Source organism: Anomaloglossus baeobatrachus, chromosome 3 (genome assembly GCF_048569485.1).
Source record: "Anomaloglossus baeobatrachus isolate aAnoBae1 chromosome 3, aAnoBae1.hap1, whole genome shotgun sequence".
Lineage (NCBI taxonomy): Eukaryota > Metazoa > Chordata > Amphibia > Anura > Aromobatidae > Anomaloglossus > Anomaloglossus baeobatrachus.
The window spans coordinates 496682377-496699162 of record NC_134355.1 but is presented as its reverse complement, the minus strand read 5'-3'; the positions used below and the strand labels follow the sequence as shown (position 1 = coordinate 496699162).

General features: G+C 43.8%; 1 long non-coding RNA gene across 1 annotated transcript in view; it reads left to right on the top strand.

Annotated features, from left to right (window-relative positions):
* The window catches only part of LOC142296716 (uncharacterized), a 120385-nt gene extending 117212 nt beyond the window's left edge, over positions 1 to 3173 (top strand). Inside the window, exon 3 of the long non-coding RNA XR_012751689.1 lies at positions 503 to 3173. This is a non-coding gene — a long non-coding RNA (uncharacterized LOC142296716). The remainder of the gene's footprint in view (positions 1 to 502) is intronic.
* Positions 3174 to 16786: the final 13613 nt, after the last annotated feature.

The following is a 16786-nucleotide window of genomic DNA, read 5'->3' as shown; positions in this document are numbered from 1 at the left end:
TGAGAATAGTCAAATAGCGGCGACCAATTCGGCAAATATTCGCGAAGCCGAATATTTGAGGTAGTCGATCATCTCTAGTATTTATGCCAGATCAGAACCTCAATTTGCAGATACAATGTTTTGGGATGGGTGTCCCTCGTCAATTCAACGTATGAGATCTGATCTGGCAGTATGAGAGATAGCTTTCTCTTAGACCCCATCTTAACCTCTCATACAGTCAGATCAGATCTCATAGTTTTCACTGATGAGGCACAACCATCCCAAAACACAGTGTCTGCAAATTGAGGTTCTGATCTGGCATAAATCATAAGCCACATGACAAGGATCATTTAAGGGTCCCTTTTGACTTTTAAGATTGCTATCTCCAGTAGGTGGTACTAGAGTTCTACTCGCTGAAGAAACAATTTGCATATTTTGTTGTGTTATCTTAAAACATCTGAACTGGAGGCCAGCGTTTTAATAAAGGTTAAAACTTTCCTCTGATTTCCTGTTATTTTTGTAGATGTCTGAGAAAGAGCTTCTAAAGGGCAATTTACCAAGACAGTATCTGACTCCAAATAGCTTTAATGCAATGGAGAAGATGGTGGAAACTTTTGGTTATTACAGAGATTATGCTAGGTGGGTACAAATGGATGCTAACAAAGGAAGAGAAAAAGTATCAAATGCATATCGGTCATTATCTGATGGACCAATATGAGGTGCTTCCTGGACAGCATTGTCACAGGAGCTAAAACTTGGTGTTACCACCATGAGCCAACTTTGAAATGGCAGTTATGGAGTGGTGACATACAAACTCCCCATGAAATAAAGTAAATATATGTGTTGTTTTGTGATTGGAAAGTTGTGATTCTTTTGGATTTCCTGCAGATTGAAGGACTGTCAATTATGAATGCTACATGAAGATGCTTAGATCAAGGCTTGCAATTCTAGATTAAAGGGACGGAAGACAACTTTTCCGTTTCAAAAGGATAATGCCAAGCTCCATATCAGTGCCAAAACCATCGAGCAGATTGCAAAATTTGGCTGAACTATCCTACTACAGCCACGGGACTTGGCGCCTGCAAACTTTCATCTATTTAGACCAATGAAAGATAGACAATGTAGGAAAACTTTTCCAGACAATGGCATTATCTTCACAAGTGTAAAAAAACAATTTGCCTTTGGTGGATCAGATGTTATGTAGCTGAAATCTTGCTCTTTACTACTGTGTTATTATCTTGTATTATGTTCTCTATATCTGTTGTAGTATGCATGTATATAAACAGGAGGCATTACTTTCAGCTTAACCATTGTAATATGATGTTGACTAAAGAGGAAAACATCTAACATGTAAACATCTAATATGTAGCTGTCTTTATGTGCATGTATGTCCCATGGTTCCTCCCTAACAAGTATGTGAGAGTGAAAGTACTTGTCAGTGCCTATTTCTCTAAATGGAGTGTTAGTATAAATGCCACTGTATGTTATAATTCCTCCACATTGTGTGTCTAAAGAAGTATGTGGGGACTCAGAAGACTCAAATGATATAGCATATACTAAATAATCTATTTTGTGGATAAGTCACAAATGTGTGGAAAATGTGTCAGACCCTCAATTAAGGCCATCATGAAATTTTGCAACTTCTTGATAATATAATCTACTAAAGATATTAAGGCTGAGGTTCTTTGGTGAGTTTGCTTCTGACATGATAGGTCATGTAGCCAAAGATTGCTTTGTGCAGCTGCTACAGTATAGCGTGAATTAAATATGAAGAAGAAAGTTTTTAGTAGTAAATTTGAATCATATATACAGAAGCTTAGGTGATGGAGAGAATTTTACAGTATATCACAATGCAGGTAACTAGGACAAGCAAAATGAAAACAAATCTAACTGGTTTCAACTTTTTGTGACTTCCTTTTTATGGTCACGGTCCCCTAGAAGTCACAATGCCTGTATAACCATCACCACAGGAGATGATATAGTGGTCAGTAGGAGTGGACCCACTGGTCCACAGTGGGACCCCAGGCTTATTAGGAGGTAAGGGAGGGGCTCGACTAAGCACTGATTATGAGGCAGATGCCAGGTGTTACTCCTAGGGCAGTGACCGGGACTGTGGTAGCTGACTCCTAGGGCAATGATGGACACCAGGAGTAATAGACATAGTCTCTAGTGTACCAAAGTTCTCTGTGGTAACTGACACTGGTGGCATGGCCGGGGTGGACACACATAGTCTCTAGTGTAGCAAAGATCTCAAGGATCTCTGAGGTAGCTGATGCTGGTGGCATACTCTGGGTGCATAGGCACAGTTTCTAGTAAATCAAGGGCCTCTGGGGTAGCTGAGGATGTTGCTATGGCTTGGGTAGATGGGCGCAGTCTCTAGTATAGCAAGGACCTCCGGGGTAGCCGAGGCTTGTAGCATGGCCTAGGTGGTCACAGTCTCTAGTATAGCAAGGGCCTCTGGGTTAGCTGAGGATGGAGGTATGGCCGGGTTGTACAGGCATAGTCTCTAGTATAGCATATGCCTCTGGGGTAGCTGAGGCTGGTGGCATGGCCAGGGAGAATGGACACAGAGTACCGACAGGACCGGGAGACAGGCAAGGGCACTGTACACTATAATAGACGTGAAGTGGATAATGGGACCTGACAAGTAGCTGGCTAGGGCACAGAACCACTAACTAACTGAATACGTTAACCATTCACCTTCCCTAGTGGGAGAGTGCATTAGGTTCCCAGTGCCTCTAAGCAATAGGCTGATAGGCACTTCCAGAAAATGGTGAGCTAGCCCTTTAAGAGAAGGGCAGCAGTGTGCACAGGCCCCGGGAGGAGGAAACAGGAAGCACCCACATGGAGGAGAGCAGGAATGCCGGGTAATGTGGTTTTAGCCGACCGCGGCGGTGAGTAAGTGAGCATCCCTGAAAGGGAAGCGAGGGGTGCAGGGACACCAGCGCTACAACCATCCTATTCACTTGTCTTCTGCTGCAACAAATCAGCTGCAGGGAGCTGTCTTTGGCTGTATAACCTGTTTTGTAGTCAATGTTGCCATTTGTCCTTTAACACACCTGTCCCTGATCTGGAGTTTGCTCCCCTTAACCTGGTGTACTAGATTCTGATTTGCTCCATGTCAGGCTTTGTAAGTGGCCCAGCGTACTTCCATGTGATTATCTGCCTGGGCACACTAAGGCTGCTTTCACACATCCGGTTTTTCCTGTGCGGCACAATCCAGCGCCTTGCATAAAAATGCAACCGCTTTTTTTTTGCCGCCGGTTGCGGGTTTTTTGCATAGAATTTCATTAGTGCCGGATTGTGCCGCATGGGCTTGCGTTCGGTCCGGTTTATGACGCATACGGCAGATTTAGCCAATGCAGCGGCCAGATGCAACGTTGCCTGGCACGTTTTTTTGTCCGGCAAAAAAAACGCATCGTGCCGCATCCGGCCGATGCGTCGCGATTTGCAATGCATGCCTATGGACGCCGCATGCGGCGTCCTGCGGCAAACACCGCATCCGGCCGCCGTATGAGTTTTTTTCCACTGCTCATGCTCAGTAGCATGCCGCAAGCAGCAAAAACCGGATGGGCCTCATGTCGAAAACTAATGCAAAGGATGCGGCATTGTCGCCGCATCCGTTGCATAGGTTTTAGAGCCGGATTGGCCGACTCTGCTAAAACCGGAGGTTTGAGCAGCTGCTTCCTACTCCCTAATCTCCTGTCTGCATAAGGCCTTCAGTGTTTATGCTGCCTGCTTCTGTGATGGCCTGGACTAGCCAGGTAGTCACAGAGATAACACCTTACACACCCCATCCCCTGGATAGTCATACCAGTCAGACAAAAACCCTTGTTGCCTCCCTCCAGGGACTGATGTCCACACCAGGTGGGGCAGAGCCAGGCGGTTGGCCCCACCCACCGAGGAGTTCACAGGCCTGGAGGCGGGAAAAGTGTGAGGAGTTAGAGTTTGGAGGTGAAAGTGAGAGGTCAGAAACTGCAAGTGTCTGTGTCGGGGCCCAGACACAAACAGCAAGGTTGGCAGACGGTGGTGGCCGTCTGCAGGAGTTAGTGGACCTCTGCAGAACCATAGGACTGGGGTCGGGCGGTGGCCCGCCGGTACCGAACTGGGGAGTGGAGTGAAGCTAAGCACACAGGCAGGGCCATCGGACCCCGACTAGGCTTGGAGCCATTGACAACGGTCTAATCCGAGTGTGACCGGAACCTTAGGGGTTTCCTAACAACAAAGACCCAACAGAAGGAAGCAGTCCACACCATGAGGATATACAGCCACCGCCTAGGATAGAGATCCAAGGGCCAGCGCCTGCGGGCAAAACGGGCTCCTTCGGTACCTATACGCCAGGGAGCGGACTACCGGTGGGCAACCACAGGAGTCAGAACATTCTAACAGGTGCAGGGAAAGACAGCCACCATCAACCGTCCGGGGAGAGCAGAAAAACACTACAGCCGGCTGCGGGATTCGTCCATCCAGCCATTTGGTTTACCAGAGACTCTGTCATTGACAACCTGAGTGAATACACCAGTGCCATCCGGCACCGCGCCGTGCTGCCCTTGCAACCCTGCATCCCAGCCATCCAGCCTCCCCGTTACACCACCGGGCCCCGGGATCACCAACCCCTACCCACGGAGGGGACAACATCCTAGCTGCTCCCTACCATCGCTCCCGGGATCCCCGTCACCAGCAGCGGTGGTTCCCTTTATCACCACGACCCGTGGGTGGCGTCACAAACTATCTCCCTAAACAAACCACTTCCTTTTCACTCGTGGACGAGGAGCACTGCTTGAGTCCCCGGGTCCGGCCCACTGCTCAAGCCACCGAGCAGCAGCAGAAGCCCCGGACCTGAGCGTGGCGAGCGCGTCCCTTCCGCCCTCGACACTTCCTGGTCTTCTGTCTGCATGAGGTCTTCAGTATTTCTGTTACCTGCTTTCTGGTTTACTGTCTGCCTAAGGCCTTCAGTGTTTCTGCTGCCTGCTTCTCAGTCTCCTGTTTGTCTGTGACCTCCAGTGCTTATGCTACCAGTTTCTCACGTGCGTCATCTGCCTGCTGCACCGACTACTGTTTGCCCACTTGGACCTTCGGCTTTGGGATCCATCTCACCAGATGGGCCTCAACATAGACTCAGCCTTAAAAGAAGACTATGTAGCCTTATAATCAATAGGAACTGTTACTGATTTTGTATTGTGAAGAATACAAAGTTAACTGGTTATATTTGTCACTTTCCCTTTAACACCAAAACATAAATATAAAAAAAAAAATGAATCAGTCTTTTCCATTACATGATCACAGGTTTTAATGTCACTACACTTACACAATGCACTTCATATGTGTTCCTCAGCGATTTAACTGCTTGAAGTCAGCTTTCCTTTAGCATTTCCAACAAAACAGCTGGCAGCCACAAATTCCGTGATTATTTCCATGAACAATCAGCACATTGCTGCCATAGAAGATTTTCATAAAGAAATATCCATGCAAGTAATGTGAAATAAAATATTTCATGTCAGAAAATCTATTATTATATTCTTACATAAAACAAACAATTGGCCATGTAGAAATGATTGATCCAGGCCTGAAAATATTATGCAACTGCAGAGCACAATCATTGGGTTACTTCAATTTGTTGACTAGGCTGCTGTTTTTCAATCCTAATTCTGGTTCCTAATAAATCAAATCACAATAGGTTGATTAAAAAGAGCTTTTGTGTGTCAATGCATTGCATTCTGAACTATCCACAGGAAGATATTTTCATTTGCAGTTTTATTTCAGAATGACAATCAAAACCAAATTCCGCTTACATTTGAGTCCCTAAAACATTTTTTTGGCTGAACAGTTGGCTGATAGGGAAAATAATGAATTCATTTTTCATAATGTTCCCTCCCAGTGGGCTCTTTATTTGAATGTTATGAGTAGAGATGGTAGAATTGATTAGTCAGGTTTAAAATTTGAAGGGAATCGGAATCCTTCGCATTTTGAAAAAACAATGTTGAGTAGAATTATTAATAGGCTTGTTCATTACTAGTAATTGAGGCATGTAACTTACTACCAGGTGTTTTGCACATGATGATTATTATAGATGTGATATATCACTAAAGGTTAACTATAAAGCATATTGGGAGTCCAAGGTGGTCTGAGACATATCTCCTGTCTCTTCATTGGTTTAGTCTGCTGCTTTCTCCCTGCCCCTGCAGATCTTAATCTTCAAATTTACTGCTAAGTCTATTATTAGGTCACTGGGAAACACCCATAAAGACAGATTGATGTACATGAATAAAATTGTAAAACAGAGGAGAAAAAAAGACAATCAGATCATTTCCACAAATATGAGGCAAATATGGCTTGGAACTGGGTTTCTGCAAAGTATTTTATTTCAGGCGACTCTTCATCTGGCATTCTGCTCCTCTTACATGCAAAATGTCCCCCAAAGTAGCATGGAGAATGCAGTAAAATGATTGAGTCTCCCCAAAAAAAAAAATCAAAATTGCCATATAAACTCCAATGTTTTCCTAAACTTGATTTGCATGTAAATCGATTGGGCTTTATTTGCTTTTAAAATTGTTTTGTATATTGTGCGCTTAAGGTCTCTAAAGCACAAAACATAACAAATTTGACCCATAAGGGGTTATAAAATCGTAAACTGGGACACTGACTTTGCACTAGCGCTACAGGTCTCTAACTCTCCTCTAGTAGCTCCCTAAGTGACAAGCACCAGTCTTCTCATCATTCTTTGCCAGCCCCTCCAGTGCTGTTTAGATCGCAATGAACATTGTTATGTCATGACATGTATTACTCAACATGGTCATGTTGGCAACATGACTGCAAGAAAACATGCACATTATGACACTACTGTATCTTTATGTGTGTCGAGACACAGCACCAGAGAAGGAGCTGATGCCTTAGGGAGCAAGCAGAGAACTGCTTCAACATGGACAGGTGCGGGGCAAGGCAAATATGGCACTTTTCTTAATCCCTTACCAACTCACATGAATGACAGCTGAGTTGCTAATTCTTAAAAATTGAATTCCCCAGAATTAGAATTTGCTTAGTCCTCAAATTTTGTTTTTTTTTTGTTTTTTTTTTAACTAACTTGATTTCTTTAGAATTGATTTGCCTAGTTTTGGAGTGCAGTTATTTCCCTATTCTTGTGGCAGTGTCCATTTGTTGCAGATATCAGCAAATATTACAGTGAGTGAACTCCACTAATTGGACATTGATGGCATATTCTAGAAATAAATCATCAGTAAAACAAGCCTTTCAGCTTTACTAAAGGCTTAGAACATTAATGAGCTCTCAATACCCCAGAGGACCTATGACTTCAATGTGCATTCCTGAAGAGAGTCAAAATAGGAATCTTCTGCAAATTAACCTAACATATTCCACCTACATATAATGAATCCAAAAAAAGAAAATTTGGATACAAAATCAGTGTGAATGAAAATTATCCTTTTATTTACTATCTATTAACATTCAATGGGCTTTGTGGTAATACATATTTGTTGACGCGTTTTGACCTTAAGTTCTTAATTGCAACATATAATGTAATAATTTTTTTATACTTTGCCGGGACAAGCAGATGGGCTAATTGACATCCCGGTGGTATGTGGTTGTAAAAAAAACCCAAACTGAAGTGGTGTGATAATATTCTTAATGAATGTCTACTTTATCGAAATGTGTACGTTTTCTATGGAAAGAGGTAAAAAGCTGCTGACAGACCCTTCTGAAACCAGCTTGCCTTCTGCAAAAGCAAAAAAATCTATCATTAAAATTCAGCATGAAACAGTGAATTATCCTGACTTCTTTAATGTGAAAGGAAGATTTAGTCAACTTGTATAGGAATGGACAAAGTAATTTCTAAAATCATGACTAAAAGTGTAAGCTATGTTAAATTAACAGCACTTTAGGCCATGAAAAGATTTAGACAATCATTTAGCTATATGCTTGTTTGGCACAGGTGAACACATGAATGGTGGTTCTTCTTTCTTTTAATATCCTTCGGCTGGTTCTCGAACCATGACGACTTGATGGATGAACGCTCTGTAGGAAGATCGTTTTTGTACAAGGAAAGATAGGATCACTAGGGTCTTTTCCGCCTTTATCTGGATGATATCAAGCCATCGGATTTCTGGTCTTCTTCTTCACCTTGTTCTTTCTATTTGTCTGACTATGATGTCCTTCTTCAGTGATTGCTCTATTCGTTTATTGACCAAAAGTAGATAAGTTGTAGCTTGGTGATCCTTGCTTCGAGTGACATGTCTGGCCTGATTTGTTCCAAGATTAACTTGTTTGTTCTTCTTACCATCCATGATGTTGATAATATCCTTCTCCAGCACCACATTTCAAAGATGATGATTCCTCTACTGCCTTGTTTCTTTATCGTCCAGGTTTCACTTCCGTATGTGACTACAGAAAAGACCAGACAATGGTACAGCCACATATACACAAAATATTAATCACATATAGCCAATTAATTAAAGTCTGATTAGTAATTATTATGCCATTGTTTATGTAAGCCTATAAATGGATCAAAGAAGATGCATCAATATGTTACATAACCAAAAGTATTCACTTTTTGAGTTATTTGCAAGATGTTATTAGGCGGAAAACGCAGATTGAAGCTCTAGATGAATGATTGATTCCCCTTATAAAGTTTAATGTGCAGCACGTTTTTTTCCACAGTTACAATGACTGGCACTTAGTCTTTATTGAGATGTACTGATGAAATGTACTCATTATTCTGAGCTTCCTTACTTCAATTAGTGAGCAACAGACACTCGTGCTGTCCCTGTTTGTACATGAATAATTAAAAATATGAGGCAGCTGCAGTCATTGAGGTACTGTCAAGATAAGAGAGTTGTACTATGAGGAACTTCAATATTAATGAAAAAAAAAAATAGTTACTGGGAAATGTTAAGACAAGTCGAAGAGGCTAAACTGCTACCTTGTTCACAATGTAGCCATAATTTGTTATACAAGTCGTGCATTAGTACTGCTGCTCTGGTGGGAGACGATTATGAACTAAGAAGACTTTATTATTAGGAAGGAGGAAACAATTAAAAAGGAGAAACGATTATTCCTTACTCATAAGCACCTTTTTGAGTATTCAGTATACAGTTGCAAAAAATATAGCAAAATACCAATATCAGAGGTTCAGAAAATATTTTACATTTATTCAAAATAACACACCAATGCGAATTCATGCACTTATTGGGGAACTACAGAGGCCTCATTTTTCTTTGCCTTTTATAAATTTGCAGTTTTTAGTAAATCACTTGATAATATTTCCCACCATATAATTTTATTTGGTTGTCTGAGAAATGCCATACAGCTTTATTCAAGTAGAAGATGACCACATTACTCAGCACTTTTGTTTGATTGATAAAATCATAGAATGGTAGAACTAAAACAGACCTCAGGGGCTATTGGGTGTAACTCCCTGCAAGTGCAGGTTTTCCAAATCATCCCAGCTATATGTTTATCCAGTTTCCACTTAAAGATTTCCATTGATGGAGCGCTCACTACCTCCCATGGTGGCCTGTTCCATTCTCTTACTGCCCTCACTACCCCCAGTGGTAGCCTGTTCCATTCTCTGACTCCCCTCACTACATCCCATGGTAGCCTGTTCCCCTCTCTTATTGCCCTCACTACCCCCAGTGGTAGCCTGTTCCATTCTCTGACTCCCCTCACTACATCCCATGGTAGCCTGTTCCCCTCTCTGACTGCCCTCACTATCTCCAGTGGTAGCCTGTTCCATTCTCTGACTCCCCTCACTACATCCCATGGTAGCCTGTTCCACTCTCTTATTGCCCTCACTACCCCCAGTGGTAGCCTGTTCCATTCTCTGACTCCCCTCACTACATCCCATGGTAGCCTGTTCCCCTCTCTGACTGCCCTCACTATCTCCAGTGGTAGCCTGTTCCATTCTCTGACTGCCCTCACTGTCAGAAAGTTTTTAATATTGTGTAGTCTGTATCTCTTTCTTTTTTGTTTCATCCCATTGCTTCTTTTAGTTCTTTGTGCAAATGAGAATAAGGTAGTTCCCTCTGCACTGTGACTTCCTTTCAGATATTTGTAGACCACTATTAAATCTCCTCTCAGCTTTCTCTTTTGAAAACTAAACAGTCCTAGTTATTTTAGCCAGCCTTCATATGACATGGTTTTCAGACCTTCTACCATCTTAGTTGCTCTTCTCTGGACTCACAGGCAGAATCATAAAAATAAGAAAGTAATGGCATACCCTAGCATTATACTGTTACTTTCTATGATGACAAAAACCCTTAAATTACGGAGACACGTCAATTTATGGCCCTTATCCATAAGCCAGACCAACTAGCTACATGGTAGACAACATCATAAGAATTTACAGGGAGAACCCACTGATTTTAAGTCTCTAATGTGTAATTTCAGCTGATGAGGTGCTTTAAGGAAAATTAACACTTTCACTAGAGATGAGCAAACCTTTGGATGTTCAGGTCGCTGGCAGCAAATGAATCAAATCTCCACTGGTCAGAACTTGGCCCGAGGAGGTTCTGAATCACTGATTAGCAGTTTGAATTTCAGCCCACACACAGCCAGCCATAAACAGATCACTTCCGGGAGAGGGTGGGCGGGGTTATTCAAATTATTTTTTTCTGTTACACACTATGTCTAATCATGCTGTTATTACCCCCACTGTGATCCGTATAAACACTGCAAATGGCTCGCATGAAGCTGAGCAACAGACCACTAGAGTCAGGTGTCCTTACCAAAAGTCAACAGACTGATAGGAATATATTGTGGTCTGCCTTAAATGACACATACAGAAGAGGGCTCCTGTGCAAGAACAGTATATGGGCCTTTCGCAATCCAATATTTCATAATAATGCACGATTCCACCTGCTTTTGAGAGAAATGGCCTCTTTGCTTCATGGGCCCCTGTTGCACCAATGATGTGTCCACCCCTGGTAGTCCATACTTTGGCCATGAATGTCAGAGGAGTGAAATTATACTTTCTTCCAGGTTCTGATAAAGATTGCAACCAATTGCCTGTGACTCAGCTGTTTAATAGCACTTTTCTAAGGCTAATTTTACAAAGTGATATTTCACAGGCTGAGTCTCCTGACCCATGCTCGACAACCACATAGGTATATGTGAGACTGTGGAGTTTCCATAAGGAGCTCTGTTTCCAGTTAATTTTTGAACGTCAAAACGCGTGTGAAACTGGTCCAAAAACAATGAATTGGTCAAAGTGGACAACTTCTATAACCTAGGTTTTCTATGCAACAATAATATATTACTGGAAACACATGCACGTTTCAGAGCATTTCATTGACTCCAATAAATGTAGAGTGAATTTATAGTCTCATTATAAAAAAAATGTGTTTTGAATCAAAGTAAAGTAGCCAAACAATTTCCCGGTAAGTCTATGTATAGTCTTATATGGTACAGTATATCCTCAAAATGTTCTACTGCATGAAAAATGGAGCTGTGCTTTAATTAATGATCGTCAAATGAACAAGAATCATAGGTGATTGCTCCCTGCCAGCATGAACTAAGTAGTTTGTGATGATTGAAAGCTTTCGAGCCTGCAATGCTTCCTTGTGACAAAAAATATATATATAGGATTGTCACCGAGACTGCATTGTACAGATTGATAATCTACATATAGTGGAGCACAAAATAGGTTAAATCTTCCATAAAATAATTTGACTGCACCGCATAAAAATGTGGAGCAACGCACTTTTTTTTACATATTAAACAGGAATCTGTTGTGTGGGCAGATTACATCATAGTTAGCAATTTCTTTATATTTTAATTTTCTACGTGATGAAACGCCAATGCTTGTGCCTTAGAAAAACAGGAGTGAAATCCTGCATTGTATTGAATGAATGCTTAACAAAAAATACTGCTGAGAGGGCAATAGTTTGATGTTAACAGCTTGCCTCCATAGTAATCAGCTCTAGCGAGCCGCAGAGATAGAAGAAATAAAACAGTTGTGCTCTCTTACTATAACTTGTCTTAAGAAAATCCCTTTTCATTCTCATCATAAATATGTAATAACATCATTAGATGTTAGCTGCTTGCCTTGTGCATTAGATGTGTGCCTTGTGCATTTTGGGAACTGAAATATTTGGACTGAGTCAAGAACAAAAAATCTTACAAGCTTTAAAGGGAATGTATCATCATAGACATTGGGTATATTAGTAGGATATTTATTCAATCTTGAATTGGTGAGAGTCCAATTATTGTGACCCTGAGCGAGTGCTAGTCTGAAATGATAGTGCTGCTAATAAAGAACGATGACATTTCTTCTGTCAGATTTCCTCTACACTTTTGCGCTTTCTGAGTTAAAGCTATTGACTATACGGGCCATGTGGCTACTCAGAAAAAGGCCTCGATTCCACTTGCGCATAAGTTCTGCTGCGGGTGTAATCCCATCTTGCAATTGGATCACAGCTGTGGAGAAGAAGAGAGGGAGAACTTTTTTCTTCCCCTCTGTGGCCTGTCTCTGCATACATCACACTTCGGTCAGATGACATGCGAGTGCAGTATGATGTTTCACATTCACCCATAGACTTGTATGGGTGCTTGTGAGCCGAGACTTGCTGCCAAATGCAGCAATCTGCGATTCATTTCTCATGCTGATATGACATGAGAAAGCAATTGCAAGTGGAGACTGCCCCATAGCTTTGCACTGATGCCAACAGTTATAGTAATAAGGGAAGTTTACCTTCAAGATCAAAGTGGTAAATCTGATGTTGCAGCATTTTGTAATAGTTGACAGTTGTATAGCCTTGCAATTGGAGAAGGTTCACATAACGCACCAGCATCTTGGAATGGCAAGGTTCTATATAATTCCTTAGTCTTTAAGATGAACATGGTTAATCTGACATCCCAGAGCCTTGTAATGGCAGAGTACTGCCTTCAAGATCTGTCTTCCCACTCCTGAATCCTGGTAGCAATGTAAAAAAAAACATCATTAAGTCACCTCTGAGACCCAGTACTTCCTGTGATGTCATTGGCGCTGTGTCTGCTTAACAATTTTACAGGCGCCAACAGACATAGCGCTAACATCACTGGAACAGAGCTAATCTGGAATGAGTTTATGGTGTTTTAATTTTACATGGGGCACAGATACAAATACAAACAGGTTAGTGAAGTAGTAAACGACCCATCTAAACATATTGAACACTGGGTATCACTGCACTAACATTTACTTATTTATTCAAGCCGAAGTCTCTGCATTAATTGACACTCATTTATTCTATTTTTTACACAATGGTCAGGTGTTATCCTTACTCACAATTCTAATATGTAGACTATTTCAAAATAAATATAATTTCAGAAATAAATGTAATGCAATAAGCAGTATAACATATCTGATTTACCTGCCTCAAAGGTTTAGGCTAACGTATTATACAAAGCTTTGCAAAATCCCTATTGCAGTTGTGAAGCCTGTGGCATAATAATTTTGAAATTGGCAAGATGTACAATGCTATGCAATAGGAGAGACAAATGAAATAGACAGCCTTACTATATCATAGGCAATACATATTCAGACATTCCCTCCACATATGGTATTCACACTTGGCTTTTGAAATAAGTTCGGGATATTCATGCCCAGGAGCTTATTAGTTCTGTGTGTCTACTAAAGCTGCCAGCCGCTAGAAAATCTGTGTAAGTAAGGCAAATATGTCATACAGGCAGACCTCATTAGAATCAAGTTTAACATGAATATTGCTTTCTTTCTGAAAGGAGATGTCCAGTATCAACAAAAGAAACATTATCCATGGGAATGCATAAAAAAATCCAATATACATAGCAGAAAAGAGCAGCATACCTACCAGATTTTAGATTCATGTTCGTGAATGGATGGTTTTGAATAAATGGAAGAGCAGCAGAGTTAAGGTAGCTTCAAATTGGTCAAATTAGCTGTCAAATGCACATGAAATTGTGATGCCCTGGCAAAGCCAGGTTGTCACAGAAAGAGTTAATCCTCCTTGGTAATCTGATCTCACACCGGTGCAGCAGGACAAACCACATACCCCAGGGTAAGAGAAAAGCAGAGCAGAGGGGTGGGGCTGGAGCAGAGTGCTTGGTGAGACAGACAGAAGAGGAGTCTGGAGTTGTAGCTCCCAGGCTGATAGTGAAGCGTGCTCCGAAAGGGCCGGGACAGGCTGCAGTGAGGAAGGGGCCAGAGGTAGCCGGAGCAGGGTAGTGGCCCGACGGTACCTAGGCTGACCCGGATCACTGCAGGGGAGTGGATTCCCCGTTCCCGGCTGAGGAGAAAGAGGAAGAGAGTGGAGAGAAAGGCACCTGGCTGCAGGGAAAGAACAGGAGCTGCTGCACCGTGTGTGGGACACTAACACCCCCGTACCAAAGGCTGCGGACACCGGCAATTCCTAGTTTACCAGTGACTCTGTGTGAAATACTTGTGAGTACGCCTGTGCCCTTGGGCACTGCACCGCAGCAGTGCGCCCTGCTCCCTGCTTACCCCATCACTGGGCCCTGGGACAACTACCCCCTACCCACGGAGGGGAGAATCAACAACTTTGCTGCTCCCTGTCACCGCTCCTGGGATCCCCATACAGAGCAGCGGTGGTGTCCACAATCACCACAACCGTGGGTGGCGTCACGGACAATCTCCCTTAACAAAACCCCTTTTACTGTGGAGCCTGGGATCACAGACCGGGTCATGCCACCGTGATACCAGCAGAAGTGACCCTGTGGCCCGGATCTGAGTACCCCCTGGTCCCCGGGCATCACATTTGGCGTCACGAACAGGATCGAACCCATCCAGTTACCTGGAGGAAGTGCGCCTTGCTCTGGACTGTCAGCGGTGTTCCGCTGCAAAAATTTTGAAAGTCCCCATCTTTGCCGCCATTTTGGGCGCGAAAATCTCCCGCCCAGCGCCTTCTTCCCAAAGCGGTGGGCGCAAAAAAGAGGCTCCGCCCCCTGAGAATGCAGGTGGAAGTGAAGCTCCGGAGGACCGGAAGCGAAAGGAAAACTTTAAAAGTTGCTAGAAGGACTGCTCCCGAGTACCAAGGGGGAGCAGCAGGAAGGAACCGCAGTTTATGTGACCAGGACTGTAAAGGCAGGGACGCCAGGACTTTGCCTAATTCCGTTCCTGGACAAGCAGTAGCCGCAACCCCGATGACATCTTACCCGGCTCCGGCAGTCCGCCCAGCCGCCACGGTGATGACGTCGGCTCCGGCAGTCCGCCCGGCCGCAACGGAGGTGGCACCCGATTGGAAGTCTGCCCCAGATGTGGCGCCAACCGCTCCCAGGTACCCCATCTCGGCTGTGGAGCAGCCGGAGTGCACCTGCAGAGAGGAGGAGCAGGCCAGTGAGAGATGGAGCCTTCGGCAGTTAGCGAGGCCAGTTGTAGCCGGCGCCGAGGGCATCCAAGTGGTCCTGGCTTCTGAGCAGGAGGCAGAGCACGGAGCCCGTGCCCCGTACTAGGAGTGGCGGCAGTGGCAGTGGTAGTGGAGCATGGATGGCTACCCACAAGTTAAAAAGTTGACTGTTTCATGGACTGTCACCCCTGTTAAACGCCCTCAAGTTCAGGAGGAGGCCATCTGCTCCGCAGGTGTGGGGTGGCAGAACAGTTTAAAGTTCTAGAAAACGTACCTCCCGATGTGGGAAGATGTATGATTGTAATGTGTTGATTTTTTCCAGTTTTAATAAATGTTGGTGGCCAGACGGCCCAAGGACGGGCCGTGTTTTACCAAGGGGGTGTGTGACGCCCTGGTAAAGCCAGGTTGTCACAGAAAGAGTTAATCCTCCTTGGTAATCTGATCTCACACCGGTGCAGCAGGACAAACCACATCCCCTAGGGTAAGAGAAAAGCAGAGCAGAGGGGAGGGGCTGGAGCAGAGTGTTTGGAGAGACAGACAGAAGAGGAGTCTGGAGTTGTAGCTCCCAGGCTGATAGTGAAGCATGCTCCGAAAGGGCCGGGACAGGCTGCAGTGAGGAAGGGGCCAGAGGTAGCCGGAGCAGGGTAGTGGCCCGACAGTACCTAGGGTGACCCGGATCACTGCAGGGGAGTGGATTCCCCGTTCCTGGCTGAGGAGAAAGAGGAAGAGAGTGGAGAGAAAAGTACCTGGCTGCAGGGAAAGAACAGGAGCTGCTTCACCGTGTGTGGGACACTGACACCCCCGTACCGAAGGCTGCGGACACCGGCAATTCCTAGTTTACCAGTGATTCTGTGTGAAATACTTGTGAGTACGCCCGTGCCCTCGGGCACCGCACCGCAGCACTGCACCCTGCTCCCTGCTTACCCCATCACTGGGCCCCGGGACAACTACCCCCTACCCACGGAGTGGAGAACCAACAACTTTGCTGCTCCCTGTCACCGCTCCCGGGATCCCCATACAGAGCAGCGGTGGTGTCCACAATCACCACAACCGTGGGTGGCGTCTACAAGCCCAGTCATGCCATCCTCCCCATACCATCAAAAATATTCCTCTAGGAGAATTGATTAAGGCTAAACGAAATTGTTCCAGATCTGACATATTTTTGGAGGAATCATCAGGGATATGTACACGTCTGAAACAAAGGGGCTACCCAGACTGGTGTCTCAATCGAGCACAATCTATAGTAAAGGATCTCAATAGAACAGACCTTTTCAAATGCAAAAAAATCGACAATAAGAAACATCTTGACAAAATAACATTCGCTACAGCTTATTCCCCGCAATTCAATGATATTGTAAGAATCATCAGAAAATACCTACCTCTTTTACATCAAGATAATAACTTAAGTCAAATTCTTACTAGCTATTCCATCAATTTTGTTGCTAAACGGGCTCTCAATTTATCAAATCTTTTGGCTCCCA